The 11742-nt window shown below is 39.9% G+C and overlaps 1 protein-coding gene across 2 annotated transcripts in view; it reads right to left on the reverse strand.

The window, feature by feature from the left end:
* The window catches only part of PRIM2 (DNA primase subunit 2), a 332833-nt gene that overhangs the window by 269884 nt on the left and 51207 nt on the right, over nucleotides 1-11742 (reverse strand). The gene's annotated exons all lie outside the window — the stretch shown is intronic.

Here is an 11742-nt window from a genome sequence, read left to right on the forward strand (position 1 = left end):
GCATGCGCTCACCAGACAGACAGAGACAGAGAGACAGAAAGCAAGAAATAACCCCTCAGGGGGATGGCCATTCCGCAATCCCTTCTCCTCCATTCTCCTCTCAGGATCTTGGGCACGCACGCACACGTGCCCACATGAGTTTTAAGCCACCAGGTCCGGGACAAGAACCACGGTCGACAACATGGGAGTCCAGCGACATAGCCGTTACGCTAACTGCTGGTCCCAAGATTTCAATGTTTTTCTAAGTCTTCCACCCAAAGTAGCCAAATACATGCCAAATCACATATATTTGATCTAAAATTAATGTCATTTCCTGCTTTGTTGCCAAACAAAAAATAGTGTATCTTGTCTTAGTGATTTACAAAGTTCAACCATTTGTCATACACACACGTTCTAAATCTTTATTCACTTATAACCAAAAGTGAATTGACCAATGTTGGAAAAGTCTCACCCAAAAATGTAAGATAGCATATCTGAAGATTGACTAATTTGAGTGCAAACTATTGACTTCCAGTCTCTCAAATTTCTAAAATAATCTTGAGTATGTCCTTTTCTCCTGCTTTTTCTCTAAAAACTACTGTGGACAAGATGAGCACATTTTGTTTTCTCAGGTTCTCCTAAATGAGGTTACCTGCTACAAGCCTAAAAAATACTCGTCCTCTGAAAGAGCAAGACAAGATGAAATGTCTTTCTGTGTCTAACAGAGAATGTAAACACAGATATACTGGAGCATTTATAAAAGCAGAGTAAGTAGGAGGAAGCAGATAGTTTTTATAATCACAGGAACCCTGCATCAAATCTTAAATGAGCCAATTAACCTCTTCAACACCTTAACTTGTTCATTGGTAAAATGAAGAAAATAATACCTATTTCATGCAGTTTTTCTCAGGATTAAATAAAATACAGAATATAAAGTGTCTGCCACAAACCTAACAAATAGCCTGCCCTTAATAAATGATAAATATTTATTACTACAACCTGTAACGTATGTTTTCATTAGATTCTGCTTTCCGGGCTTTTTCCTAGATAATAAAAAGTGAAATGCTTACTAACTCAGTCTCTATAAATTTGTCATCTTATTAAATTAACACAGGACTTGGCCTTTAGGGGGTGTTCAAAATTACTGATAAAAGCAGGCTTGGTTATCGCTGTAATCTCTTATAATCAAGGTATATTATGCATCACAAAATAAACATTTTTTTGAAAAGAGGTACATGAGCAAATTGCTCTAAACAGAATCATATTTCCTGGGTGATTTGCATTATTATTCCAGAGATACTCAACCTGTACTTCTAATTTGCAATCAGCAAAACCCTGAGCATGTGAACTTCGAAGTTCTGCTCCTACCACTGGTACTCTCAATTCCCCACACTTCGATCCCTGTCATCCACACTCACACACCCAGTCAGTACCTGAATGCTTTAAATGGTACATAGCATAATGGATGTTTTTGCTAAGCAAAATTCACACTGGGCTTTAACAATGTTGGCAAAGTTGTATTGTCATATGTTATAATTACAGTTTTTAACATCCTGCCTTGTTAATACAATTAAAGATTTTGGCTGTGCATGTCTTTTTCTTTTTGATATTCTTCATCAAACTAGAAATGGAAAAGCTGGTGCACTCTACCAAAAATCCGGAAAGAAAGTTAAGAAAGAGCTCTACGGCCAGCAGGTGGCATAGTGATTAAGGCACTGGACTCTCACATGGCTAACTTCATAGTTTGAGTCCCATGCCAGGCATGTGTGCATGGATGACCAAAATCTCGAGAGAAGAATGGAGGAGAAGGGATTGTGGTGTGGCCATCTCTTCTGAGGGGTGATTTCTTGCTGTCTCTCTGTCTCTCTCCAGCGAACACACATACCCATAGCAAAAATCTCTCCAGAAAAAGAAAAAAGTGGCAGCTCTAGAAGGGTCCAGACAGAGCCACGGCAGTAATATAATACTCTGCAAGGCTGACCCACATGGGAAGATTTTGGATTCACATGTAGAAACCTGAGTATGCTGGGACCAGCAGTTAGTGTAATGGCTATGTCGCTGGACTCCCACGTAGCCGCCCACGATTCGCGTCCCGGACCCACTGGCTTAAACTCACGCCGGGCACGTGTCGGTGCGTGCCCAAGATCCCGAGAGGAGAATGGAGAAGGGATTGCGGCGTGGCCATGCCCCCGGGGGGTGATTTCTCACTTTCTATTTCTCTGTCTCTCTCTGTCTGTCTGGCGAGCGCACGTGCCCTATAGCAAAAACCTCTCCAAAAAAAAAAAAAAACCTGATTATGCTAACCTGAGTGTGCTGGGCACACATGCACCTGTGATCAGAGCTGGTGGAAGCTGAGGGAAGACCACAGTGTGTGAATATTACTGGGTTTGCCCTCCCTCCACCTCTCTCTTTCTCATTGAAGAAAGAAACTTAAAAAAAAAAAAAAAAAAGGCAAGAGCTCTGGAGAGGCACGCATTCCCACAATTAACAGTAAGGTAAAGGCTGTCTGGATTGTGCTCCTGCTCACCCTACACAGAGACCCTTACAGAGGGAGGATTATACATGCCCTGCCAAACTGAACTCATGTGATCAGAAGTGACAAGTGTCACTTCCAAGCAAGAGCACTGTGAGCATGTGGTTCTCCTAGTTCTTTCCTCCTCCTTCACAGAAACTGGTGAAATTCTAGGCAAAGCCTACTCAATCAGCCAGAGAACAAGTGTCAAAATGACACCGAACAGCACCCTAGCTGGCCCACAGGAGACAAAGCAAGAAACAAACTTTTATGTAGTAACTGACCAGAATAGCAATCTCCATCCTCTTTGGATCACACATTCTCACCAATGAAGTATTTTGAGCACAAACTCCCAATATATATACATATACACATATATATATATATAAATGTGTGTGTGTGTATATATATATATAAACATTTATAAATTACATGCACAAATTACTATATATTATATATTTTAAACATGGCCGAGCCCTCCCACTGTCAGCAAATGTAAAAGGGATGAGATTAAAGATACATGGTATGTTATTTTATTTCCTTCCCATGCTCCAAAATGACCAACTTGGGCACACCACTTTGGAACCACTAGTCTATTACACTGGCCTCTAAAGCATTTATAAATAAGGCTTTCCAGAGTTTTAGTATCTATAAGTTTCCGATCAACAATATTCAATCATATTTATAGTTTGGGGCCAGTCCTATCGTACGGGTATTAAGTGCTCTGTAGAGGGAGCCCGATTCCACTTGGCTGACCAATTCTGGCTCCAAACTGTGGTATACATGCCCCCAATCCCAGCAGGATGGAGAAATAGAGGGAAAAGGATTATGTCATGTCCACATCCCACTGAGGAATGGTTTCTCTCTTTTTGCGCGCACACACACACACACACACACGCACCCTCTGGCACAAAAAAAAAAAAAAAAAAAGAAGAACTGGCCGCAAGTTTTCTGTGTCTATCCACAGAGCTCTTGTGTATCTGTCTGTCTGTGTGTCTGTCTCTCTCTCTCTCTCTCTTTCTCTTCCCTCCCCACCTCCACCTGGTCCTTAAGCATGTAGAGTAGATCTTTTAGAAGAGTTGGTTAAAGTTACATTATTAAATTATTTCCAGTACCACCCAGACCAATAAACTGAAACTTTGAGGTGTATATTTTTGTAAAAAAAAAAAAAAAGGATCTATTACTGGTTCTGAAATACAGTATATAAGCCTCTTTTCTAAAATGAATTTATGATGTTCAGGAAATATCTATTTCACCTATCCTAACATTTAATTTCTTTATTACAATTCATTTACTCGTTCTAAAACACTAAGAACCAACTACGTACCAAGCACTATTTGAAGATGGAAATCCGGCTATAAAGAGACAAAAATAAAAAATAAAAAAAAACTGCTTACCTAAAACTTACATTTTAATGGAGTGAGACTGATGATAAACAAAAAGTAAGAAATTATGAGAGAAGGAGCTGTCTCCATGATATAGCCATAAAGCATCACTATAGAGAAGCCAGATCCTACAAGACAAGTGCAGTTCAACCCCAGCACAGTCAGACAGAATCACACCAGGCATGTATGCAAATGCCCAAGACCTAAAAGGCTATGAGACTAGAGAAACGGGATGGGGTGTGACCAGATCCCTGCAGAGGGTGCTCATCTCTCTTGCCTCCTTTCTACTGATAATCATGAGTGCAGGCACATACTCCATCAGAAATAAAGAAGGTTTTCTCTAAAAAAGAAAGCACCGGGACTAGCAGATGGCATAATGATTATGTCACTGGACTCCCACGTATGTAGTCAACCACGGTTTGAGTCACGGACCTGGCAGCTTGAAACTCTTGCCACGCATATGGGCATTTGTGCCCAAAATACTGAGAGGAGACTAGAGGAGAAGAGGTTGAGGCATGCCATTCCCCCTGGGCGGGGTGGGGGAGTGATTTCTTGCTTTATGTCTCTCTGTCTCTCCCTGTCCGGTGAGTGCATGTACCTTACAGCAAAAACTCTCTAAAGAAAAAAAAGAAAAGAAAAGAAAGGAAGGAACTACCAGACCAGCAGATGGCATAATGGTTATGCTGCTCAACTCCCACATGGCAGACCGCACAGTTCAAGTCTCAGATATGGAGACTTGAAACCCACACCGGGCGGGTATGTGTGCATGCCCAAAATCCCAAGGGGAGAATGGAGGAGAAAAGATTGTGGCATGGCCATCCACCCTGGTGGGTGATTTCTCGTTTTATGTCTGCCTCTGTTTTTCCGGCAAACACATAAGCCCTATAACAAAAAATCTCTCTCCCCCCGCCAAAAAAAGAAAAAATCAGGCCAGCAGATAGTGTGGAATTTAAGGCACTGAATGCCACATGGCAGACTGTACAATTCAAGTCCCTGACCTGGTAGCTTGAAAATCATGCAGAGTATGTGTGTGTGCATACCCAAAAATGTCTGTCTCTGTTTTTCCGGCAAACACATAAGCCCTATAACAAAAAATCTCTCTCCCCCCGCCAAAAAAAGAAAAAATCAGGCCAGCAGATAGTGTGGAATTTAAGGCACTGAATGCCACATGGCAGACTGTACAATTCAAGTCCCTGACCTGGTAGCTTGAAAATCATGCAGAGTATGTGTGTGTGCATACCCAAAATCCAAGAGGAAACTGGAGGTGAAGAGAGTATAGCAAGGCCATCCCACATGGGGAATGATTTCTCACTTTCACTCTCTTTCTAACTCTCTCTCTCTCTCTCTCTCTCTCTCTCTCTCTCTCTGGTGAACAAACATGTCCTATAACCAAAAAACTACAAAAAAAAAAAAAGAGAGAGAGAGAAAGAAACAGGTAGCAAGTGCTATAAATGGATTAATGTAATTTACACTTTTCAGTTGTGTGGTCAGTTAAAATTCTCTGAAGAAGGGACATTTAAACAGAAACTTGAAGGAAGAGGAGTTAGTCATACAGAACTTAAGGCAAGAGCATCCCAAGGAAAAGTAACGGGGGCTAGTGCAAAAGTCCTAAGAGGAAAAAAAGGCTTCCAGGCTGCACGAACAGAAAGAAAGTCAGAAAGTCAGTCAGAGAGCAGGGCTGGAGGAAAGTGGTAGAGAGGCAGATAGAGGCTTCAGGCCTAGGTGAGACAGCTCTTTTTTTTTTTTACTGAGACTTTAAGGTGCATTAAACAGAGGTTTCAGCTGGGGACAAGTTAAGTTAGACCTGACCTACACTAAGACTTTTAAAAGACTATCCTTCTGCTGAATAAAGAATAAAGAGTAGGAGGGATTAGACTGGAAGAAAATGACCTACTTGAGGCTTAACCAGCAGTTCAGGGAAAAGAAGGTGGTGTCCTGAAATAGGGAAGCACTGGTGAAAAAACAGAAGTGGACAAATTTAGACATGTTAGGTTGTCAGGAAAGTCATGCCATATTCTTCTATGTTTTTCTATGCAAAAATGCATCATAACTTTCCCAACAACCCAGTATTTTAGAACACAGACTGACAAGATTGTAAATGAAGGGGTAGGAAAAGAGATTCCTAGGTTTGAGGTTTTAGCCATTGGACAAATGGTGATGCCTTTCAGGGATACTTTTCTTCTTCCTGATTATCGACTGCTATTCACATTTTACTTCTATGTATGTTTGTCACATGCATCTTATGGCAAGTTGCTTCAAACCCTCTGTGGAAAGGGACCTGACATAAATAAATGCAAATAAATGATTTTATATATCACTATTTCTTAAAGTGAAATATACCCATACTAGCACATTATTAGATCCAATAGTATTAAAACTACAATTGAAACAAATTATTTGTTGAAAATGATGTATATGCTACTATCTCTGATTTGACTGTCATGTATTGCATACCTATGTTGAAAAACCATATTATGTACTATTGGAGATTTACACTGATGGAATCTAAATTTTAAAAAATATTTTTAAATTTCAGTAATAGTCATCATTTTCCAGGTCTTGAATTCGGTTGCTAAATAAAAAAAAAAATTAAAAAAAGAGAGAGAAAAGAAAACAAAAAACAAAGTTGATTGCTAATGCAACAATGTTGAGAGTGGAATCTTCAAGAGGTGGAGCTAAATGGAGGCATTTGGGTCTTGGGGGCATCGCCACTGTGGATGAATGGTACCATTCTCACAATACTGCAGGAGGTCAGACTGGATTAGTTACTGTGGGAGTGGAATATAAAACTAGATTATTGATAATTACTGTGGGAGGGGATTGTTATAAAGTGAGGTTACCTCTGGTGTTTTGCCCTTTTTCTGCATAAGCCCCGTTCACCCCCTTTTCTCTGGCATGTTTTGATACAGCATTAGGCCCTTACCAGAAGCCACCAGATGCATCTGCTCAGTCTTGAACTTCCCAGTCTGCAGAACTATAAGTTAAATAAATCTCTTCTCCATAAATTTTTAAAAGAGTAATTATTAATAGGAAGCCTGTTTAAAATATCCAATGTATAGTTAAACCATTACAAGTCATTTTTACGATGATATTAAAAATTTGTAAATGAAGCAAAAGCTAAAAGAAAATATGATTTTTAATACTGCTATTATTACTACTTCTAATAAATGTAGGCTCTACGTTGATAGTAAGCATTATGATCTATAAAGGGCAATCTGTTTCCCAAATATACTGTGACCTTATCATTAATCTTATCACGGTGATTAAAGATGGTTGCAAATTCTTTTGACATCACTCCTACTAAGAGTTGAGATCTACTTATCCTGTCCTTGAATTTGGCCTGGCCTGTGACTACTTTGACCAGACACAAGTGACACTATGTCAGTCCAAGGCCTAGTCTTTGAAAGAGCTGACAGCTTTTGCTTTGTTCTCTTGGAGTCCTAACGTACCAAGTAAGTAGTACAGCCACCTGTTTGAGAGATCGCATGCACAGGATCCCAACAGTACAGTCTTCTAAAGTCTTCACTCATCTAGACACCAGATATGTGAGTGAAGTTGTCTTTGACATCCTAGAACAGACTAGGTGCCAACTAAGTAATCCCATATGATACCAAGAATTGCTCTGCTGAGTCCAATCCCAATCCTTGACCTCAAAATGATAAGATATAATAAATGGGTATTATTGGGAACCAGCAGTTAGAGTAATGGCTATGTCGCTGGACTCCCACGTAGCCGACCGCGGTTTGCATCCCGGACCCAGTGGCTTAAAACTCACGCCGGATGCGTGTGCATGCGTGCCCAAGATCTCGAGAGGAGAATGGAGGAGAAGGAACTGCGGCGTGGCCATCCCCCCTGGGGGGTGATTTCTCGCTTACTGTCTCTATGTCACTCTCTGTCTGTCTGGTGAGCGCACGCGCCCTATAGCAAAAAAACCTCTCAAAAAAAAAAAAATTGTAAAAATAAATGGGTATTGTTTTAGTTTTAAGATTAAGGTTTTTATTATTATTATTATTTCTTTATTTTACGTTTGCATAGGGCATGTGTACTCACCAGATGAAAGAGGGGAGAAGTGAGAAAGCAAGCCAACAGGTCTCAGAATTGAACCATGGCTGGCCATGTACGAGTCCAACACCTATGGCCCCAAGTTTTGTTTATAGAGTCTTTCTTTTCTTTTCTTTTTTTTTTTTTTTTTTTTTTTGGCCATAGGGTATATATACTCACCATGGGTGGGGAGGTGGGGGCTGTTAAGGAATCACCCCCAGGGGGGATAGCCACATCACAACAGATGAATGCCCACTGTGGACATCCAAGAAACATTCACTCACATATCTGCTGTCTACATGAGCACTTTTAAATGGCTGAACTGCTAGGATTCTCCATGTGATCTCTCAAACAGGTGGTTAAACTTCTTAACTGGTGATTCAGGACTCCTTCATTTTCCTCTTTGGATTTTGGGCAGGTGTACACTCGTGCCTGGCAAGTTTTCAAAGCTGCTGGGTCCAGGATTCAAACTGTGTAGTCAGCTATGTGGGATCCAGCACCTGGATCACCATGCCACCTACTTGCCCCAGTTTTTTAAGGTCTTTTTAAGTTACCACAGAGCATGTGAGCTTACTGGAGAGGGAGAGAGAAAGAACATCACAATTGGGGTATGGTCAAGCCACAATAATCTTTCCTCCATTTTTCTATCTCATCAGGATTTGGAACATCTGCGCACAAGCAGCCAATGTGTTTCTCAAACCACTGATGTCAGGATTTGAACTGCAGAAGACCATATGGGCTCTCGCTCCCAATACACAGTGTTTAGCCAGTGAACTATGAGTTTTAAAGGTTTTTCAATTTTATTTATTCATTAATTTTTTTTTAACTTGACCAGACAGAAATACAGAGAGAGAGAGAGGGAAAGTGAGAAAGCAAGTCACCAGGTCCAGGACTCGAACAGTGTTAGGCCATGTGGGAGTGTCTAGCGCCCCAACTACCACACCACCTGCTGGTCCTTGAGTTTTAAAGTTTTGATGTTAGGTTTTATTGTTGGTTTAAGTTTGGGGATAATTGTGGTACAGTAAGATATAATCACATTTATCAACTAAGAGCTAATTTTAAACATTTTTTTTATTTAGAATTCCTACAACATACTATCTGTGTTTAAATGTACAAGAGACCCAAATAATATGAAAATATTTTTAATTGGAAAAATCTTTATCAAAGAGACAAAAACAAAAAATAAAAAAGGAAATAATTACCACTATGTGTCTATGTTAATTAACTAAAATTGATAGGATGGCATGGTACTTCACTCACAAATTCTGTATTTATAATCATCCGAAACATTGAAAGTTAGAAAATGAATGGTAATTTAATATCCTGACATTCTAATTAGGATGTTTATGTCTCAGTAATACTGCCAAGCTAATCAATGTAAAAATCAATTGTCTGGTTACTTTATTACTGCTTCATTTTTAATAGCATAGAAACATTTGAAATACAAATTTACACTAAAAAGGAAAGATTAATTACTTACACTCAAGCATATTTCTTCTCTTCTCCAAAAAGAAAAATACACACACACACACACACACACACACACACACCTCTTTCTTTAAAAAAATAAATAAAAAAGGTATCTTATGTAAGATTTCTTAAAAATCTCCTAAATAAATCAAAATCACAATAATTCCTGGGTTGGACAAAATAGGATCAGATACAAGTTACTACCTTACAATGTGACTGGACATAAAATATATGCATATTACATTCAACAGAGACTTTTTTTCAGCATCTTTTGTAAGCCAGTTACAGTGCTGACAGATAATGAAAATCAAACAAAAGGTGAAAGACCAATATGATCTGAGGAGAAACCAGCCTGTGGCCTACTGGTTAGGGGTGCTAGATCCCACATGGCCAACTATATGGTTTGAGTCCCAGACCCAGCAGCTTGAAAAACATACCAAGTATGTGTATATGCATGCCTAAAATTCTGAAAGGGAGAATAGATGGAAGAGAATGAATTGTAGCATGACCATTCCCTATGTTGTGGGTGGGAGCTGCTTTCCCACCCTCCCATCCCTCCCCCATCTCTCTCCAGCAAGTGCACACGCACTCTTGCAAAAAGGAACAAGTATGCTTGCCAGAGAGATAGAGAGAGGGAAAGGTAGAAATCAACCCCTAGGAAAATGGCCATACCACAATCTCTTCTCCATTCTTCTCTTGGTATTTTGGACATACACACACACAAACCTGGTGTGATTTTCAAACCACCGGGTCTGGGACTCAAACCATGAAGTTAGCCATGTGTGATCTAGTGCTTTAACCACCACGCAACCTGCTGGCCCTGCAATTTTCTTTTTCTGAAGCAAAAATGCTACTTCATAAATTGATCACAGTAGTCCGCCCTCATACGCAAGGGATATGTTCCAAGACCACTCTTGAGTGCCTGAAAATATAGACAGTAACAAACCCTGTAGCAACTGTTTATGCCTTTATAAATACACGATAAAGTTTATTCATCATGATAAAGTTTAATTTATAAATTATGTAAGAGAGTAACAATAACTAACAATAGGAATAATTATAACAATATTTAGAACCAGCACACAATATGAAACTCATGACTTGCTTATTTTTGGAATTTTCCACTTAGTATTTTCCAAACACAGTTGATGGCAGGCAACTAAATTTGTGGAATGCAAAACCACAGACAAGAGGGAACTACATACATATAGTTTATACAACCATACCAAAAGCTCAGGGAAGAAGACAAGGTGACTCTACTAACAATGAAATCTGAAAGAAACATCCACTTACAAGAGGAAAAAGCCCAGTTTCTAACATGCAACCAGAGAACAAAACCTCTATGAGGGCCTGAATGCCCACCAGCCAGGAGAGAGCAGAAGGAGAGAAAGACATTCCCAAGCTACCAGGGATAAGAGGAGAGACAACCATTAAAACAGCCAAAGAAAAATCAGAAAGCCGCTGGCCTGGAGTTTGGTCTTGCTTACATGAATTAAAGATGGGCAAAAATGAAGGCAAGCACACTCACTGTAGTGTTATAATGGAAGAAAAGTGACATGACCATTCATCGCAATTACCTAACGGCAGGGCACACCAGCTCTGAGACTGCTCAAACAATTGTGGATAAAGAGAACTGAACACTGAGCAATGGCACTACGAGGGCAGTGGCTTTGGAAGAGGCTTTCAGAGAAGTACCACACAAAGGTAGCCAAACAGCATTAGGCATTACATTTATTGAGCATAGCTCAATGCCACCTCAGGGGCCCAGAAATCTAAAAGACCCAAGTGGGACACAGAAGGTGGAAATAAGCCGCTTCTAATCAACCAATACATCTATTATGTGTATCTGTCTCCTCCACTTCTCCTTCCTGCTTTACCTCCTATCCTCATCACCTGTTTATACACCAAATCACTCCCATGCTGATGTGGCCTAGAAAAGTACCAATAATACAGCAATATATAAAGTAGCAACCAACGAACAAAACGCAATGCAAAAATGATGCGAGATATCTATATACAGCAATATGAGAAAAGTCTTTTTTAAAAAAATTTAAATTTATTCCTGGGATCACCAGGTGGCATAACAATTACATCACTGGACTCCTACATCGTCGGCTGTGGTTCAACTCTGGGAACCAGCAGCTTAAAACTCACACCAGGCACCTGTGCGTGTATACCCGAAATCCTAAAAGGAGGATGGAGGGGAAGGGACTGTGGTATGGCCCTCCCTGTGGGGGGTGATTTCTCACTTTCTGTCTGTCTGCCTCTCTGGCAAGTGTATGTGCCCTATAGCAAAAAAAAATAAAATAAATTTATTTCTGAGACTAAATATAAAAATATATTACAAAAGACAAG

The sequence above is a fragment of the Tupaia chinensis genome, unplaced genomic scaffold (genome assembly GCF_000334495.1).
Source record: "Tupaia chinensis unplaced genomic scaffold, TupChi_1.0 Scaffold000256_1, whole genome shotgun sequence".
Lineage (NCBI taxonomy): Eukaryota > Metazoa > Chordata > Mammalia > Scandentia > Tupaiidae > Tupaia > Tupaia belangeri.